Source organism: Bombyx mandarina, chromosome 21 (genome assembly GCF_030267445.1).
Source record: "Bombyx mandarina strain Sakado chromosome 21, ASM3026744v2".
Classification (NCBI taxonomy): domain Eukaryota; kingdom Metazoa; phylum Arthropoda; class Insecta; order Lepidoptera; family Bombycidae; genus Bombyx; species Bombyx mandarina.
In genome coordinates this window covers 3,944,292-3,964,459 of record NC_143227.1, presented here as the reverse complement: position 1 = coordinate 3,964,459, position 20,168 = coordinate 3,944,292, and the positions used below count along the sequence as shown (strand labels likewise).

The following is a 20,168-nucleotide window of genomic DNA, read 5'->3' as shown; positions in this document are numbered from 1 at the left end:
TCGAGGGGTGAAAGACTTAAGCAACATTTTTGCAACTTTACAGGAAAGCCATTTAAAGCTTAAAATTTCTTAAGCCATTTGAATGGGGTAAACTTAATCGATGTTCAATTAAAAAAACATCGAATTGTTGATACGAATACTAAATAAAACGGACGGCCGTTGTTACTATACTTGAGACGTTAGAATCTGTATCTCAAGGTGGGTGGCGCATTTACGTTGTATATGTCTATGGGCTCCAGTAACCAGTTAACACCAGGTGGGCTGTGAGCTCGTCCACCCACTAAGCAATAAAAAAAAACCTTAAATTACAAAGAGAAATGTCGCGTATTAAGCGAAATGTTGCTTATAACAAATAGCCTTAATATTATTTCCCAGAGTTCCTCAACCTGTATAAATTACAATGTGAAAGTCACGATTTGAGACGTGAAGGGTCAAAGTTACGTATGTATTCAAATTCGCATCTAAATAAGCAAATCCTTAGTCTTGGTATTTAAGTATTTATCAAAACTAGAGGTCCCGCAGTAGTCGAAATTCGACTATAATTAATTGGAATTGTAAGTTTGTACACTATTATGATTGTATTTTATACTTCTATAATCACAAATTTCGTCAAGACTACACTATAGAAAAATATTAACAAAGACAAACAATATTTAATCTCAATTTGACAACAGACGTCAAGAACAAAAGCTTGACAATAAATAGTATGAATGCGTGTGTGCGTCAAATACATGGTATGTAGTGTGTGTAATGTTTTCTTTATTGATTTAATGTATCTTTTAAGCATTATTTAAAAAAATATTAGCTTTGTGCACTTCTTCTCTATATTCTGTATAAGTGTGGAAAATTTCATACTCCTCCGTCCACGCAATTTTCGTAAAAAGGGATACAAAGTTTATGCTTCACGTATTAATATATAGATTCACTTCCGAAGACCGCTTTTTCGACAAGTCAAACGAAATCGGTGTGTTCCTTAAACCACACCGGATTTAGCTGACAAAACGCGATTTCGACTATGAATTAATTTCTTTCGCCGAAATTACAGGACGATCAACGTTTGAGGTCTTAGTGTATCTTTGTGTACAGGCCCAGCTGCGTATTTGGCGATTGAATCGATGGTTTTGTGTTATCTTCGTTTAACGTTAACGGAAAAAAAGGTGAATATTATTTTAGGGTTTAATCTCTATATATAAAACTGAATTGCTGTTCGTTAGTCTCGCTAAAACTCACGAACGGCTGGACCGATTTGGCTGATTTTGGTCTTGAATTGTTTGTGGAAGTCCAGAGAAGGTTAAAATGTAATAAATGTGAAAATGCTCGGATAAATAAAAATAAGAATTTTGTTTTCCCTTTGATGTGTCCCCCGTCGGACGGATTCCTTTTGTTTGATTTAAGTTTATTTTATACAAAAGTTTAGGTCTTTTATTTATCGATTGAGGCACTACGAAGTCTGTCGAGTCAGCTAGTAGTAATATATAAATAGACAAAGGTGAAACGGTCCTTCTTCTTTTTACTACAACGCTGGATGATAGATAATACTTCGTATTCTGTTGTTTATTTAGGAACTCTTGATGAGCTTTACGGTTAATCAATAAAAGAATTGGTAACATTTTTTTCATCCTTTATGAGAAATAATTTATAGAGTTATGAAAACAAAAAAATTAAATGAATCCAAATCTTATATGAAATATGATCGAATTTTAAACACCGAGCTAATGGTGGTTAGAAGAAATCGCTTTGTTGTCAATTGAGATTTGTCTCCGAATATTTTTTTTTGAAATTATCGTATTTTCATATTGTGTTCTTAATAATTTAGCAGATAATAAAACGAGGAATGAATTTGATATTCACAGCCCACCTGGTGTTAAGTGGTTACTGGAGCCCATAGACATCTACAACGTAAATGCGCCACCCACCTTGAGATATGAGTTCTAAAGTCTCAGTATAGTTACAACGGCTGCCCCACCCTTCAAACCGAAATGCATTATTGCTTCACGGCAGAAATCACAAAAGGTCCTAGCACCAGTAAAAACTATTACGTAAAAATATTACTACATATTCGATCCAGGCGACAGGGCAATGCAAAGCCGCCGTCCCAAAAATATCTTGTCTGTTCTTTCGGATTCACTCTTGGTCCTTTTAGGCGATCTAAGCACCTAGCTCAATTCTTGTGCAGCCTGGCCAATAACCACAAGATTTCGATCAGGTGGTAGATTGCTAGTGTTGCCAAATAGACTAGGGCTCAACGAAGGTTCACTTATACGTCCGCGCGTAGTTGGAATGGCCCTGTAGACTACCAACGATTGGTTAGGAAAAAAGAAAAGTTAGACTTGCATCCGAATACAATCAAAATCGACAGAGACATTAAATAAACATTATTGAACAATTAGTTATAGTTAAAGTAACTAATAAATTAATTTAAATAAACACAAAAAGACTGCATCGGCCGGGAATCGAACCCGGGCCGCCCGCGTGGCAGGCGAGCATTCTACCACTGAACCACCGATGCTCACATTTGTGATTACAAAATACGTAATCAACTATGCAACGAGCATGTTTATCTTTAATTAAAAAATATATGTTTCTACGAATAATTCATGAACGGAAACAAAAGACTGTTTAAAATGAAACAATATTTAATATTAATATGAACTTCATACATAATTCAAGACAATAGTTGAACCAATTTGCTTTTCAAACTTGTGCAAGGTATTAAAGTAAAACATAATATGTATGAGTAAATATTACCTACACCTAAATAAACACCTAAAGAAAAGGTGTTTCGAAATTAGTACATTATTATATTTGGCTATCTCATAAAGGCCATTGATACCGTTCATTTAGTTAGTTCCTTTTACTCGTTTTTATCTTTGTGACTTTCTCTTTTTTATCATTTAGTAGGCAGCGGCGTGGCTCTGCTTTTTGCATTGCTGACGTCCATGGGCGACGGTAACCACTCACCATCACGTGGGCCGTATGCTCATCTGTCTACAAAGGCAATAAATAATGAAAAATCCTAATCGTTGGAGCTTAAACGGGCTATTCCAACTTCGCGTCGACTGGTAGGTCAGCTCACGGGCTGAACCCGAGAGAATTGCTAGCACAGTGGGTTGGTATACTTGCGGGCTCACAAGTCGGCCCTACCACCAGTAATTATGCAAATCATATTTTTATATGCGGTTTTAGTTTTTATTACGCGATGTTATTCCTTTACTCATTCGTGACAATTTTTAAGTACCTACGTATTTCATAAGAAAAATTGGTACTTGCCTGCGGGATTAGTACACTGACACAGTTGTATCACTCGATTTTTTTTCCTACCTGTGCTCACGGGACACCTGACAGATGTGAAACATCGACATTATTTTGTAAAAGTAATATGCAGATGCAAAAGATGAAGATAATATGCAGAAAGATGAGAAAGATGAAGATAATATGCAGATTGTGATAGGAACTAAGTATGTCATAATGATAAAATAAAATATTACGAAAAAATAATTTGTTTTCAAGTAAAACACAGAGAGAATCGCACAGTCGATTGCGCATGGCGACGCGTCGCCACACCGTACACACTACTGCATAGACTGTAAGTATATATTATATATACCATCATATAGCATGGCGACGCGTCGCCACGGCATGCCTCGCCACGCCAGAAATCGGTTTTACGTGCGGCTATAGATGTTTCACATCAAAAGTTTTTTTTTATTATAGGTGGACGAGCTCACAGCCCACCTGGTGTTAACTGGTAACTGGAGCCCATAGACATCTACAACGTAAATGCGCCACCCACCTTGAGATATAAGTTCTAAGGTCTCAAGTATAGTTACAATATTAAGTTTAATGTCATTGTATTAGGACATCTAATCGTTTGGAGCCTCTGGGTTTGCGGAGGGACTTCGGTTCCCTCTGTATTTTATACCGTATGTTCCATGGGGAGTGCTCTGAGGAATTGTTCGAGATGATACCAGCATCTCGTTTTTACCATCGCACCGCCCGCCACCGGAGTAGAGTTCATCCATACTACCTGGAGCCACTGCGGTCATCCACAGTGCGTTTCCAGAGATCTTTTTTGCCACGTACCATCCGGCTATGGAATGAGCTCCCCTCCACGGTGTTTCCCGAGCGCTATGACATGTCCTTCTTCAAACGAGGCTTGTGGAGAGTATTAAGCGGTAGGCAGCGGCTTGGCTCTGCCCCTGGCATTGCTGAAGTCCATGGGCGACGGTAACCACTCACCATAAGGTGGGCCGTATGCCCGTCTGCCTACAAAGGCAATAAAAAAAAAAAAAAAATCTAAACTTTAGTTTATAACTACTATGTACGCACTTAAAAGATATTGTTAACCCTAAATACGTATTAATGTAATAAGGGTGGGTGTACCGTGGAAATGCGGCCGACTCCGCCTAACTCAAACATTAAGTGCCTTTAATAACAGTTCTTCTGTTACGTGAAAGTATACGAAGGTTAAATATTAAATCTGATGTTTGAAAAGGGGTTCAGTGTACATTTTCGTAGTTTTGGGGTAGTAACGTTTTTGACGAAGGGTATTGTAAAATTCGATAAAAATTCACGTCCTAGATTCTTGTTGCCCTCGATTTGAGAACGAACTCACAGCCGACCCTCTATTAAGTGGTTACTGAAGCCCAGAGTCGTCAAATTATGGATGCCACTATCAGTTTTAAAACAAGGTTGATGGATAAAGTCAACGTGGCATTAATTTTAGTGCCCTGATTGCTGGGCTTAGATGCGTGGATTTCATTCTCACATCGGTTAAACATTCGTGAGATGAACGAACGCGTTTTTTTCTCTTTGTTTGGGTTTTATTTAAGCATGTATTTAAACGTATTTAAGTAGGTATATCAGTCTCTACTTCCCATATAACAGGGAATCCTAGCTTAGGGCCAGATGATCGAGTGAGACTTATTCCCGGTTATAACTGTTATTATTATTACTATGTATATATTGTAGAACCGAAACATAAGGTTGTTTTGTGGCAGAAAGATGCAGAATGTTATTATCTGCCGGTGCACGCTGCCATTAACTAACATGCATTTTTATTATTATTTCATTGGCAGGGCACGAATTATATTCTGAACCTAAATACAATTAGATAAATATACAAAATTGCTCACTAAATTTTGGATAAAATAAATCCACACAATTTTTAATTATGCCTATTTTTCGAAATAAGCTCTTGTTATTTGAATGGTAACAATATTGGATTTCAATGCATTTCAATATGTATTTACAGTATTTAAATCATGAATACCGATAGAACACTCAGAGGATAAAAGGTCATTTATAAAACAAGAGAAATGTGTTTTATTTATATGGTTTCGTTCGGTCTAGCTGTTGACGGATTTCGAAATTTTCGCATTTCACCGACACGGTGGGGTACTACTGGTGTAGCCGTTGCACCTTTTTTTGTATCCGAAGCCTTTCAGAATGGTTCGGGGCTTTGAGGTTGTTACGATGAGATGGATGGATTTAAAGGAAAACGTATTGTGGGATACGAATGTACTTTCAAAATTCAATCTGAAATGAATGTGTAACAAGTAAGTGTATTTTAAAATGACATTGGTAAATAATAAATTATTAGCTAATAGAACAGAATCAGTTACATCCCTTCCTTTCTCGTGTCGTCTTCCTTTCTGACAGTCTTTATTCAGCTGATCCAAGATCAATGACCTATCGGTGTCTGTCGTTGGCGCCATAAAAAGCTTTATGTAGCTTGTTGTTGAAAATTGAACGAATTTTGTCGTACCATATCATTGAGTTGCGATCTCTTGGTCTTTTTTCACTTTTCGATTAGCTTCTCTGAGCTGTGAGCTAGATTGGATTTAATTTATTTCTTTTGGATCTGAATTAAAACAGCAGTATAAATGTGTTGTTTCGTTGCTCGCACAGTAAATATACCCAAAATAACTATTAGTTCCTTTATATAATATAAATCGTTAATAGATCTGCTATTGTTTCATTGTATAAGTCACCACAATGACTGAGCTGATAAATCAAAATACGAAGGTAATAAGTTTATTTTCACTCCCAAAGAAAATCTGTAGGATTTGCGGTAGGCAGCGGCTTGGCTCTGCCCCTGGCATTGCTGAAGTCCATGGGCGACGGTAACCACTCACCATCAGGTGGGCCGTATGCTCGTCTGTCTGTCTACAAGGGCAGTAAAAAAAAACTTGGTCATTGTTGGACTTGGACTGTACGAATTTGTTTTTAAATTTTTTGTAAATGAAAAAAATAGTCATATTTATGGGTTAATTTAATGCAATTAACTCCACTGTTCACTCGGCGACAGGCAACATGAACGTAACGTAAACGTTATGCCGCTTTCATTATTCATATCCGAAATACGGTGATATTCGATGAACAACAAACAAACTGACGGGTAGTTCGCTACGTTCCACATATTAAAGATCCGTGTCGATACCATTCGCGCCACAAACGTATTGCATGAAATACGTTTTATATATTGACAGGGTTCGCCATGTATCGAGAGGTAAGCCATTTTGTAGCGCCCTTCTCTCGTCGGATGAAAGGGAGACACTAAGCTATTTGGGTCGCGTTGAGTTTTAACGTATCCATGTAAAGCTTAAATTATGTTCTTGATTTGCGAATTAGCTAGTTTTCTGATAAGCTTTGTATCTGATTTTGATTCAGCGTCTAGTGTCTTAGTTGTCACGAAGTGTATTGTGGAATAACATCGTGTAATAAAAATGAAACCCGCAAAATTATAATTTGCGTAATTACTGGTGGTAGGACCTCTTGTGAGTCCGCGCGGGTGGGTATCACCACCCTGTCTATTTCTGCCGTGAAGCAGTAATGCATTTCGGTTTGAAGGGTGGGCCAGCCGTTGTAACTATACTTGAGACCTTAGAACTTATATCTCAAGGTGGGTGGCGCATTTACGTCGTAAATGTCTATGGGCTCCAGTAACCACTTAACACCAGGTGGGCTGTGAGCTCGTCCACTCATACAGCAAAAAAAAAAACAGAAAATGTTCCACAGATATTTTTCGTGATACGAAATTGTCTATTGGGTACAATGATTAAAACGAGTGTTAATGAATAAATAAATCTAATACCAAAATTCGAAATCCAATGGTAAATGGTATGAACGATCAGACACATATGTGTGCGTTCAACCATGAGAGTTATCGAGAATGAAACGGCATGGGAAGGCTGAGCGGTTTCCAATACTGTCGTACGCCAAACACTCTCCACAGTAACTATATAGACAGGTATATGTATAGGGCGCGATGCAAATGATTGCCTTTGAATGCATGATGTACGATATTTTTGGACTCTTTATATTGCTATAAACAAACTACATCGATGGACAAACTAATTGATGCCCTAAACTTCAGTAAAAGATTAAAGTGGCGATGGGCTGGCCACGTAGCACGCCACAGTGACAAACGATGGACAGTTGAAGCGACAAAATGGAAAAGGCCTTATGGGAAAAGATGGAAAGGTTGACCCATGAAACGATGGAGTGATGATATGGAAAAGAATGTATGAAACGAGCTAAGAATAAAGAAATTTTGATTAAGCTGGAAGAAGCCTATACCCAAATAGGGGTTCCTATCGAAGAAAAATTTTGATGTACGCAAATCAAATAAACAACAATAAAGAAACATTTTAATATAAAAAGAATAATATGTAAAAATTTAAAATAGATCAACATGTAAAAATCGTATATATTTAAGAATATTTACATGGAATACTTAAGTGATTGGAAATAAAGGGTTTTATTATTATTATTCTTCTTATTATATAGCTATTACGGGAGTTATATAATTTTATCGCAGCTGTTACTCCGGTGAGCGTTAACGTTACTTAAGTTGGCAAAGATGCAAAACATGACCGATATTATTGTACAATATCACATCATCATCATCATCATCATCATACCTATAGTCTTCTACTGCTGGACATAGTCCCCTTTTATATTACACCACAGTTCAATGCACATTACACAATACCACACTTAACAATAAATAATAGCGATGTGTGTATTTTAAACAAAAATTGAGATGCTTAGTTCAAGATGCAACTAGCGATATTTTAAAAGGGACTCAAATTTCATATGAATTACCATCAATTATCCAAAAACCGGCCAGACGGGGTAAAGTGGAGATAACTTGTGAGATCTTTATGTACCAGCAGGGTACCCTAGAACTACAACTATATAATAATAACTACCCAAAATCTATGTATAATTTCGTCAGATATTTAATTGTCCTTTCAAGCATCTAATATTTCTTAATATGTCACTCACGTAATCAGGTGAGTTAATTTCTTTAGAGAACAAATTAAGCACAATTGCATAAACGTTCGTTAATTGAGAGTTGACTGAATTACTGGTGGTAAGGCCTCTTGTGAGTGTGCACGGGTAGGTATCACCGCCCCGCCTATTTCTGTCGTGAAGCAGTAATGCGTTTCGGTTTGAAGGCTGGGGCAGCCGTTGTGACTATACTGAGACCTTAGGACTATATCTCAAGGTGTGTGGCGCATTTTACGTTGTAGATGTCTATGGGCTCCAGTAATCACTTAACACCAGGTGGGTGGTGAGCTCGTCCACACATCAAAAAAAAAAAAAAAGTTGAATCAATGGAAAAATGGGTTGTTTGAATTTTTTATTTGAACATGAATTTCTTATTTGAACAGCTTTAAAAACGAGTCTTCTATGGAATACTAATAAAAAAGATCACTATGTCATTTTGTGCTAGTAATATTCCATGACAAGGTCTTAAGCTATTCGTAATCGAAAACGCAATAATAAATCGTGAAATTAGAAACTATCCCAGAAACTATATAAAGGAAACCACAGAAATGAGTTTACATGCTTTTTTTTTCTCATCAAAAAGTTCCGGTGGCACTCAAATTATTATAAATTTCAATGTTTTACCCGTGTGATGTTGGATGACTAGTTAGTATTTTATTTATTTATTGCATAAAGGGTGGACGAGCTCACAGCCAACCTAGTGTTAAGTGGTTATCGGACACTCTCCTTGAGATATGAGTTCTAAAGTCTCAATAAAGCTACAGCAGCTGGCCCCATTTTCAAACCGAAACGCATTACTGCTTCACGGCAGAAATAATCAGGGCGGCGTTACCTACCCGTGCGGACACATAAGACGTCCTACCACCAGTAAGTATGTAAGTTCTGTTACAATTGTTTTTTTTCCTGCAACATAATGTAAATGAAAACAAATGTATGTAAATAAAAAAAAACGTTTCCTTTGAAGTCTGCAGGTTATTATGTCGGTCTCTCGTATTATTTTTCGTGTCGCTTTTGGCGATGCAAACGAGGAAATTGCATGCATATGCGATGTGAGGGGCCTGCTTGTGTTCAGCCGGCTCCTTCAGTAACTGACATGTCAGCGCATTTATTTACGGGACTCCTTTGGTCGCGTATGAAAATGAGTTCGTTGAATAATTTTGCGCTTTTTTTTTAGCTTCGTTCTTATTGGCGAATGTTTTATTCTTTTATTTCATATTTGTTTTGTATTATTCGAAGTTTTTTTAGCCTCGTAAGCCGAGGAGATCATACGCTCCAAATAATGTTGAGTAGTCATCATCGCAGGCAGCCCAACCAAGCTCTTGGCTACTGCTGAAGACTTTCTTCAAACTTTGGGAAATATTGGTTTACTGGTGGCAGGAGCTCTTGCGAGTCCGCACGGGTAGGTACCACCACCCCGCCTATTTCTGTCGTAAAGCAGTAATGCGTTTCGGTATTAAGGGTGGGGCAGCCGTTATAACTATACTTGATACCTTAGAACTTATATCTCAAGGTGGGTCGCGCATTTACGTCGTAGGTGTCTATGGGCTCCAGTAACCGCATAGCAACAGTTGGGCTGTGAGCTCGTCCACGCATATAAGCAATATATAAAAAAATAAATAAAAATGTCTAATTTATTTTGTATTTAAACTCCGAACACACTCCATTTTGTATCGATTTAACAGTTTGCCCTAAAAAAGGCAAAACGAAATCGCCTTATCGTTTTCCCTACCAGTTAAGTCTTCTTGATGCAGTAGACTCGCGCTTATATACAATTACACTGAATCCTACTCTTACTACCCCTTACTGCCTACTCTAAATTTATACATTTGCTCTTACCTATACGAATGAACCGATGATGTAAGTTGTGCCCGCTCGTAAGATACTCATACGATTCAGACTTTCCGAAAGAATAATTTATCTCTGCATAACAATTAAAATGCATATTACGATTCCTTAAATATTATATCGTAAATGACGTAATCCAAAATACTTATCTGTTAAAAATATCAACGCATTTAAGTAGTATCGTACGACAATACATACGTTTGCCAATTATTACGTAAATCTTAGTAATGCTTATGTTGTTATTATTGCCCGTACTCGTAATAGTGCATTTGTTAACAAATTTTTATTATTTAATTATTATAATAATTTTATTAACAAAGTATAGTTTTATTCAGTGACTTTAGAACCATTATGATTGAAATGACAAAAAATAAATAAATGCGATGTCGGTCTACGAAGAATAAAATAAAATAAAATAAAATTCATGTACTTCTTTCTTTTCTGGAAGAAAAGTACAAAAAAGACTGCATCGGCCGGGAATCGAACCCGGGCCGCCCGCGTGGCAGGCGAGCATTCTACCACTGAACCACCGATGCTTGCAATTTTTGTACAAATTTAGATATCATAATCTCACTGTCATACACGATTAATACTTGGTCCAGTCCTGTTTTCTTTGATTCAATTCATTCTTAATTCACTTTTATTAGCTTCATACACATGTTAGTATCTAAAATAGATACTTACAGAATCTTTGAACATGATTTTGACCCCCTTTAAAACCGACGTTTTTAATTAACTCGAAATTTGGCATACTTATTAAGGACCGATGACAATTCAGTAAATTAAACAGTTAGACCCGTTATGTACTTTCGACAGTCAAACAACAAATACATTTGAGCGCCTTCTATTTTTCACTTAGCAAATTGAAAACTGTAGTATTTATTTACCTGAATGTACATTAATGAATAATTTACGATACATAATTCTACCAAAAAATGTTAAATAAATTATAGTTAAAAATAACTAAAAAAGACGCTTTTGGGGTGCTTTTTAAGATATTATCAAAATGATAAGACTTCTACTCATATCTGTAAATAAAATATTTATAACTTATTAACAACATGCATCCCACGCTTTTTTAAAATTAATCTTTTTGTTTCTACCTATGCTGATGGCTTTGAGATGCTATTTCAGCTTTTCTTTGACGTGTAGGTGAGCTCACGGGGCTCAGACCGGGGTGTTGCTAACACGGGCCTCTCTTGGATTCTCTATAAAAGCGTGTTTTTTAGTTTCTTTTTAAACAATTATTTATTATTACTAGAAGTCCCGCAGTAGTCGAAATTCGACTATAATTAATTGGAATTGTAAGTTTGTACACTATTATGATTGTATTTTATACTTCTATAATCACAAATTTCGCCAAGACTACATTATAAAAAATATTAAGAAAGACAAACAATATTTAATCTATTCTCAATTTGACAACAGACGTCAAGAACAAAAGTTTGACAATAAATAGTATGCATGCGTGTGTGCGTCAAATGCACGGTATGTAGTGTGTGTAATGTTTTCTTTATTGATTTAATGTATCTTTTAAGCATTGTTTTAAAAAAAATGTTAGTATTGTGCACTTCTTCTCTATATTCTCTATAAGTGTGGAAAATTTCATACTCCTTCGTCCTCGCAATTTTCGTAAAAAGGGATACAAAGTTTTTGCTTCACGTATTAATATATAGATTATACTAATATGTATTGATTTATTAATGTTTTGCAATATTTGTAGAATGTATTGTAGTATACAATATTTCTTGCAGATTTTTCGGCTCACATTGTTATGTCAATGGACGCCCAGTAAACATTTAGCACTAGATCGGTTATTAGCTCGTTCAGACATCTAAGAAATAAAGATATACAGAAAGGTGTATTTTTTATAATATGAGCGATGCGTTTTAATTATTTGTAACCTGTTCCGGAAATGCTTTATTGTTTTCAATGGTACGTTCATAAATCTACCCTTATACGTATCTATATGGTTTTGATTTGGCTCCCCGCGCTTCTTCCGAGATTTGTGCCTGTCGTCTCCCGCCGGCCACCTCGCTGACAAGGGTCCAAATCAGTGATATTAATTCGCAAGGTTCCCTGTAAATTAACCGCCGCGACTTCCCCCCTAACCGAGTTACTTACTGGTTGCTCTTTGTTCAGTGTACCTACCAACTATACGTTGAATCAATATTTATCTTTTTTTTTATTGCTTAGATGGATGGACGAGCTCACAGCTCACCTGGTGTTAAGTGGTTACTGGAGCCCATATACATCTACAATGTAAATGCGCCACCCACCTTGAGATGTAAGTTCTAAGGTCTCAGTATAGCTACAACGGCTGCCGCACCCTTCAAACCGAAACGCATTACAGCTTCACGGCAGAAATAGGCAGCGTGGTGGTACCCACCCGCGTGGACTCACAAGAGGTCCTACCACCAGTATAATCTAGCGATTGAGCGATCGTCCTGCGACAAGTTTTACCGTTAAGGTTGAAATTTGAAAGAACTTAAAAGAGCGTATTCTTTAAATAAATTCCACTTCCTTATCGATTTATGACAAAAAGTTAATTCGCCACTACGCTTCTGATTTCTCGATATATGATACAATATAAAAATATTAATACACTATTAAGGTGTTACATGAAGATTAAAACGCAAAAAGACGTAAGCGACCTCAGTTTGGGTTACTCGTGAATAACTTATACTTATATGCTTATGGACCGGGCAATTTGTTAGGCGGGAGAGTAATAATTTCCGACGGTTGTCCCTTCGGTACGACGTATGTTAGATTAAATGTTAAGAAGGGTAAATTCGTTCTTACGTACGCATGGAACCTAATCAAATGCGAGACGGATTAAGGTTGTTCCGGCGCCAGGTGAATTATAATAAGCGGAGCACCGAATAATAAATCGCGGTGCTGTTTTGTTTGGACGATCTCTTTATGTTATGTGTCTTAGATCTACTTAGGGGGCGCGTCCTTTAATTACGTGAGGCATTTTTGAGAATTTTTCGACTCTCCCTTCACTCTCGGTTTGAAGGGTGGGGCAGCCGTTGTAACTATACTGAGACCTTAGAACTTATATCTCAAGGTGGGTGGCGGCGTTTGCGTCGTAGATGTCTACGGGCTCCGGTAACCATTTAACACCAGGTGAGCTGTGAGCTCGTCCACCCATCTAAGCAATAAAAATATATCGTAATATTCTCTCCCTCCTCCCTCTCCTAATCTCTTCTTCAAAATTTATGTTTTGGCTGTGAATGTGCTGGATTATTGAGAAATAACGCACGTGTCGATACAGCTGGTCGATAGTGCTTAAACAATCGAGCTTTGCTGCTCTGCCAGATTCGGAAGAATACGACAAGCACTATTGTGTCAGATTTGGTCATATTTTATTCAAGAAATAACTTTAATTTTAACTTAAATTAATGACACTTAATTTTACACCGTTTTCTACTACAAAAAAAATTACGTGACATTTGCCAAGACCCCCTTGTGAGATTTGGAAAATTTTGCTCGATCTCCTCCCCTCTAGAACACCTCGGGTAATTAATGGATGCCCCCTTATATGAATAGCCGTTCAAAGCATAGGAACACTTTGGTCTTTGTCGTCCTTTCGTGCAACTGAAAAATCTTTCAAAACAACTATACTCGTAAATTTTTGAACTTAACTTTTCTACATTATTATCTTTGTCGAATTATTTAATACACTAATACACGATTGTTATTTGTTTATTTTAAACAATAATAACTGTAATATCATTGGGACATTTTATTCGGAGGCGAAGACTTAGCTTTCAACTTGAGTTGTTTTGCCCGAAAACAATTTGAATTATTCTCGATGACTCTGAAATCTTGGAGTGTAATGGGAGAGACCCCTGGCGGCTCGGTTCGTAACTTCGACAATTAATTAAAACTTTTAAGAAACACTCCCAAGCTAATATTGAGCGTAAGATAAACTCCGGCTTTCATGGAGTACTCGAAATGTGGCATTCGGAATATGTTTGATGGAGCGGTGAATTTGCGAAGTGTATTTGTTAAATTTAAATCGTAACAGGAGTTTTGGTTAGATGGTTTTACGTCACCGATCATCAGAACGATAATAGTATATTTGAAAATTAACATTTTGTTTCTCTCTATACGTGTTGTATTTTTAAATGAGAAAATCGTCCTGCTTCTTCAACAAAAGAATTAGGCCTTCTGTTACTATGGGAAAGGGTAAATGCTCTTTTTACAAGTGCGTGTTAAATTTTATTTTTATGGTGTCTATAGATCACTTCTTGGCTTTCTTGACGCTCATCCAGCGACGACTATCATTCGCCATCAGGCGGGCGGTATGATTCTCGGTCGACAATGGTAATTAAAAATAAAAAACTCGCTATTATTGCAAGGTTTTGGTTTTATTGATTGTTAAATTTTTGGGAATTCATCCAATTCCTATAAAGAACAACCCTTCTCGCACTTTATATTTTTCTGTGGATGTTATGTCGATATCAATATTGAGATCTTTCGCGATTGTCCTCTTCGAAATAGTAACTGGTCAGCCTAGTCCTCCTGTATCACCACCAACTTAACGCGCCCAAGTTAGATGGTCCGCATTAACATAGCTTAATGCTTCAATAACAATGCAAGTCATTCAAGTCCGTCAACTTCTCCATTAATCCAACTTGAAATATTCCTCATTGAAATATCTTCAAGTTTTAAAATAAGATTCAACGGCCCCTCAACCAGAAACTACCCTATCTATTTATGGCGGTTTTTGTCGTCCGCCCTTATTGCCAATAAAAAATCCCCTTCGAGGCACTAGAACAGCGATTTCTCAATTTCCTTACCGTGTCCTTCGAAAATTACATTCATTCCCCAAATCATAAACAAAAGTCACATGAACAACGGTCATATTAAAATAGTATTGGACCGTTTCAACAGTTCGGGCAGTTAATGAAATGAAATGCTCTCTCATGAAGTGCCCGTTGAAAAGTTCAGAAGGTCGAGAGAGTCTCATTCCTAAGTATCGATTCCGTATTAATTTCCGATTTCGTAGCAAGGGCACTCGATATTGTTGAGAATAACTCGACTTGTTTCGGTTATTACTAACTCGTTTATACAATGAAGAGAATTCGTATTTAATGAATCGTTAATTGATTTAAATAGTTAATTGGTGAACTCGAACCTACGTTCGAACATTCAGATCAATAAATAATTTTAAAAGAAGTGGACTGAAAGCGACCAGTCTTCAGATTTAAATGAACTGATACTAGTAACAGTGATAAGTTTGGAAATAGTAAGAAGGGTGGTGTAAAATACATCTTTTAGTGTATTATAATTAAACTGAAACAGCAATTGTTTCCTCTACCTAATCGCTGGTGACCTAACTAAGTTTTTTTTTCCTACCTAAGCTGATGGTCTTGAGAGACCATTTCAGCGTAACCTTAACTAGTAGGTGAGTTCAGGGGCTCAAACCTGACGACGTTGCTAACACGAACCTCAGCAAGAGCCGTGCTTCGCAGAATCTACCACCGGATCGGAAACGCGACCCACTGAGGAGATCCGGCGAGAAACTCAGTGGGCTGTGTCTGTGGGTTAATTTACTCGCCGAACCCTTCGTTGCAAGTGACGGGTTCGACGAGAACGATGACCGGTGCTTGGGGTACCTAAAAGCACCATTAGTGGATCGGGAGGACCTAAAACAGGCTCATCCAGCTACGCGTGAACGGACAATTACGATGTCTTCTCCATAATGATTAGTCGCCACGGAGCCACAACTGTGACCTCTTGAAATCGGTAGCGTTGTTGCATTTCCGTATATATCTATTTACTTATTTTATTTCAACAAACAAGTAGGAGTTATGAAATGACACGTTCGGTTTTCAATCTTTTTTTTAGTAGGCAGGCGATATTTTTTCAAAACTTTATTTTATTCTGTAGACAATAGCTAAAGTTACGTGCTCCAATTTTAAGATGCCTTGATTTAAGTGAATAGCGTGTTGGTACGTCCATGGAAAAGAATCCGCGTGCACTTGCATCAATGATGTGATATTGTCGGAGTTTAAATGTTGCGGCTAACATATTATTATGTTGAACGGCATTCATGACAGTAGAATAGGATCATGTAATAAAACTTATCGTATATATTACTTTGAAATAAGCCATTGATTGCGTATCGCATGATTTGAACCGGCACGTGTAAAATATTTATTATCTAACTCAGCCTTTCCCAAAGTGGGCAATAACGCCCCCTTGTGGACGCTGCAGGCCTAAAGGGGGGGGGCGAAGACCCAGAAAAAGATGGGGGCGTTGTGTAGAGGCTTGGGAGGCGATTTGTAATTTCATCTAGGAGGACTCTTAGACACTGACTTAGCTCTCACTATAGTGGTTTGTCAGTATGCAAAAAAATGGGGGCGCTAAGAATTTATTTATTCTTAAAGTGGGCAGTAGACAAAATAAGTTTGGGAACCCCTGATCTAACTCAATTGGGACTTCGACCTTCATATCTCAAAGTTGGAAGCACATAACATTCAAGTTTTTACATCTGACCTCCGGTAAAACATTTAGTATGGTGCAGCGTGATCTTGCCAGACCTTCTACGAAAAAACAATAATAATAATAGAATCAACAACTTTACGAAACAAAGAATTTTTGCTGAAGAAACTTTTCAAATATTACACTGAAACATTTCAGTAATGCACTGGCGTCCTTTCATAATTTCGCCGTTGAATACGAAATGTTCGTCTGAGTAGCGAATATTATTTTGATAATATTTTGTAAGACTAAATTTGGTAATGTTTTAAAAATGTAAAGAGGTTATTTAGTAGAAACTAAAACTTTATTTTGAATTCAAACAAGTAAATTACTGGTTTATGCTTTGTTACGGCCATATTACTTACTTACTTAATATCGGGCATGACTTTATTTGATGCAGAGCATTTGTATTGAGAATACTGGTTTTTTACTGGTGGTAGGACCTCTTGTGAGACCGCGCGGGTGGGTACCACCACCCTGCCTATTTCTGCCGTGAAGCAGTAATGCGTTTCGGTTTGAAGGGTGGGGCAGCCGTTGTAACTATACTTGAGACCTTAGAACTTATATCTCAAGGTGGGTGGCGCATTTACGTTGTGGATGTCTACGGGCTCCAGTAATCACTTAACACCAGGTGGGCTGTGAGCTCGTCCACCCACCTAAGCAATAAAAAAATCTAAAAAAATACGCTCTTGTGAATATATTGCATTGCATTGACACGAAACAAAATACCCTCACTGCTTCGAATTTCTAGTCCATTCTTTTTATACCTTAAACATCGTCGGAAATTTCACTAGGAATTTTAGCGTGCAAGTGCTCACTATCGTGGCTTCGCTATTATTGGAAACAATTGCAATGGTCCGAAGTGTGTATCATTTTATAAAACATGATTAGATTCTGAAACAAATGAAAAATCTTGACTGCCATAGCGCTGTATATCTTGCTACAGACTAGGTTTGAAAAGGTAGACAGCGGCTATCGGGTTTTGCCCTTGTCATTGTTGTTGTCAATAAATAATATTTACCGCTCACGATTAGACTCTATCATAAGTTACAACATACATATCTTGTCTATCACAATTAGAATCAAAGCAATAGATTAAATCACGCATAAAAAGCTTAAGTTTCCTACAATAGCTTCTATAATTAAGAAGGACAATAATGAAGAAGCTAAACAAGCCGTTATAAGGATGTGGGATTTGAACCAAAATTCTTTAAAGTTTGAACTACTTAACATTTTAAATAATTTTAAACAGTGTGTGTGTAATATAAGCATCAAGATGATAGACCATGATTTAGTTCACGGTAAACGTTCAAGTTACCTGTTAAATTCACGATCATATATCCGCCGGGCTCCGCGAGTTTTCCCACCGACTCGATTTTTCACCCGGGCCGCAATATATGCGCCCGTCTGAAAGCCCGGTCACCGATATATGAAGCCGGATTAAAATATTATCTACTTAAAAGTGGCCCGTAGTTTTCATGTGAAATGGATTCGGTTTTTGAATGGATTAAAACGGCGAAGCGATCGCGCACGAACATTTGGTGTTGTAACAAAAGTGATTGTTGAGAGTTTTCAGTATTTATTGGAATTTTGGTTCATTACGTTTATTCAATAAATATTGAAAATGTTAAGAATGTTTTTTTTTGTTTACGCCGGAACCGAACTCGTGGTATTTACAGTCTGAAAAATGTCCTGTAGTGGCATGAGTAACTTTGGTTTTGTGTGATCTTAATACACAATCATGTTTCTTTTAAAATTAATAGATAAGTAAAAAATGTATATTGTGAAAAAATCTTCTTTTTGACCACGTTCCACTTATTATCATTGTATTTTCTTATTAGCGATTTCTTTTACTTACACTATTGGTTTTGTTTCCCATTTCTAATTAATTTAAAGTATAATATGATTTAAAGACTGTATTTTCTTTTATTGTTGCCCGTTAATTGCTATTAACGGGCAACTATTATTATTAAGTAATTCAATTAAAAATGCTGGTATTAAAAAAAAAAACAATTTACTTTTCATCGGCTTTTAGTATACGCGCTTAGAATTTGATCTGTTAAAATTTCCTATAACCGATATCGAGAAGAGAATATCATAAAAGTATTGTAAAATAAATTCATCGAAACTCAAGAATGCATATTGCTATGTCACGCCTTAATTCAAGCATTCACGTGCTCGCATCAGAGCTTCAGTGGATGCAGTTAGACACTTTATAAGAGGATTTATGGCCTCATATTTCGGGCCATCCATATCATTTATTTACCACGCGTTTTCCTTGTCCGCTTGATCGAGCGCAGGAATGTCTTTTGTTGGATTTTTACTGTGATTTTTTTTCGTAGTTTTTTGTTCTGCTAGGCAATTTGAGAGGGGATCGGTAAGGTAAATGTTTCGGAGTCTCGTTCCCCATGTGCAAATGTACAGTGAAAGATCGACAGTCGACTCCTTAAATCTGGGCTTTTTCAAAACAAGCCTGAATAGAGTTTGGGCTGTCCATGTTTTCATACTGATTTTTCTATGTCGTAATAATCTGTGCTTTCCTATCTTATGTTTGGCGACTAATATATTAGATTTTAAACTACGAAATTGCTTTGTAGTATACAGAAAGTTAGTTTCTTCTTTTTTTATCATTCAAAATATGCACCCATCGTATCAATGAACATCTGTCAGCCCAGTAGTAATTTTTCAATCTCCTTCTAGAAGAAATCAGATGTGCGGGAGCCAATAAACTCTTCAAAGGATTTTTTTACTGCCTCTTGGCTATCGAAATTTTCCCTGCAAAGAAGTTGTCCAAACTTTGGAATAAGTAGAAGTCTGTCGGCGCAAGGTTAGAGTACGATGGAAACTTCTAATGTTTCCAAAGCCCTTGTAGCTAAGATACCTTCTGTTGTGCCCTATGAGGTAAAACGTTGTTGTGTAGAAGAAGTGGAGTCGAGCGATTAGCCAAGGTTGGCCAGAGACTCGCGAGGTTCTCCATTACTGTGTCCAGCTCCTCACTTTACACATCCCTATTAATGCTGGTGCCTTACGTAAGAACATGTGATAAGTTATAGCGGCACTAGACCACCAAATAGTGACTATGATCTTTATAGGGGTAAGATTTCGTTGGAGGCATTGTCTAGTTGCTGAATTAAGATGATAACCATTTACGGTTATCAAAAAGAATCCATTTTTCGTTTAATTTTTTTATTTTGCCAATTTGATGCATATCGACCAATATTGTATTGATGCATTGAAATCTGCCGCTAACTCAGCAGTAGATTAAGTACGCTCAAGTCAAGACAAATTAGCTTCAACTATCGTATTTAATTCGTCGTTGTTGACTTTAGTTTTCGGGCGACCACGCGGTTCATTTTTTGCCGTAAGCTTTCAAACCAATAACGAGCCGTGCGCTCCTTTTTAATGCTCACTCCGTAAATGTCATTAATGTTATGAGCCGTTTGTGCGGTATTGTTGCTGCGACAAAACTCGTATTCTATGATTACTCGTATTTTTTATAGTGTTATTGAAGAAAAAGATAAAAAGGTGGG

General features: G+C 37.1%; 1 protein-coding gene and 2 non-coding genes across 3 annotated transcripts in view; 1 reads left to right on the top strand and 2 right to left on the bottom strand.

Annotated features, from left to right (window-relative positions):
* The window catches only part of LOC114244349 (furin-like protease 2), a 282,788-nt gene that overhangs the window by 221,272 nt on the left and 41,348 nt on the right, over positions 1-20,168 (top strand). The gene's annotated exons all lie outside the window — the stretch shown is intronic.
* Positions 2,439-2,509, bottom strand: TRNAG-GCC (transfer RNA glycine (anticodon GCC)). Its single transcript has one exon. It is a non-coding gene; the product is annotated as a tRNA-Gly (tRNA).
* On the bottom strand, positions 10,609-10,679 carry TRNAG-GCC (transfer RNA glycine (anticodon GCC)). The gene has a single exon. It is a non-coding gene; the product is annotated as a tRNA-Gly (tRNA).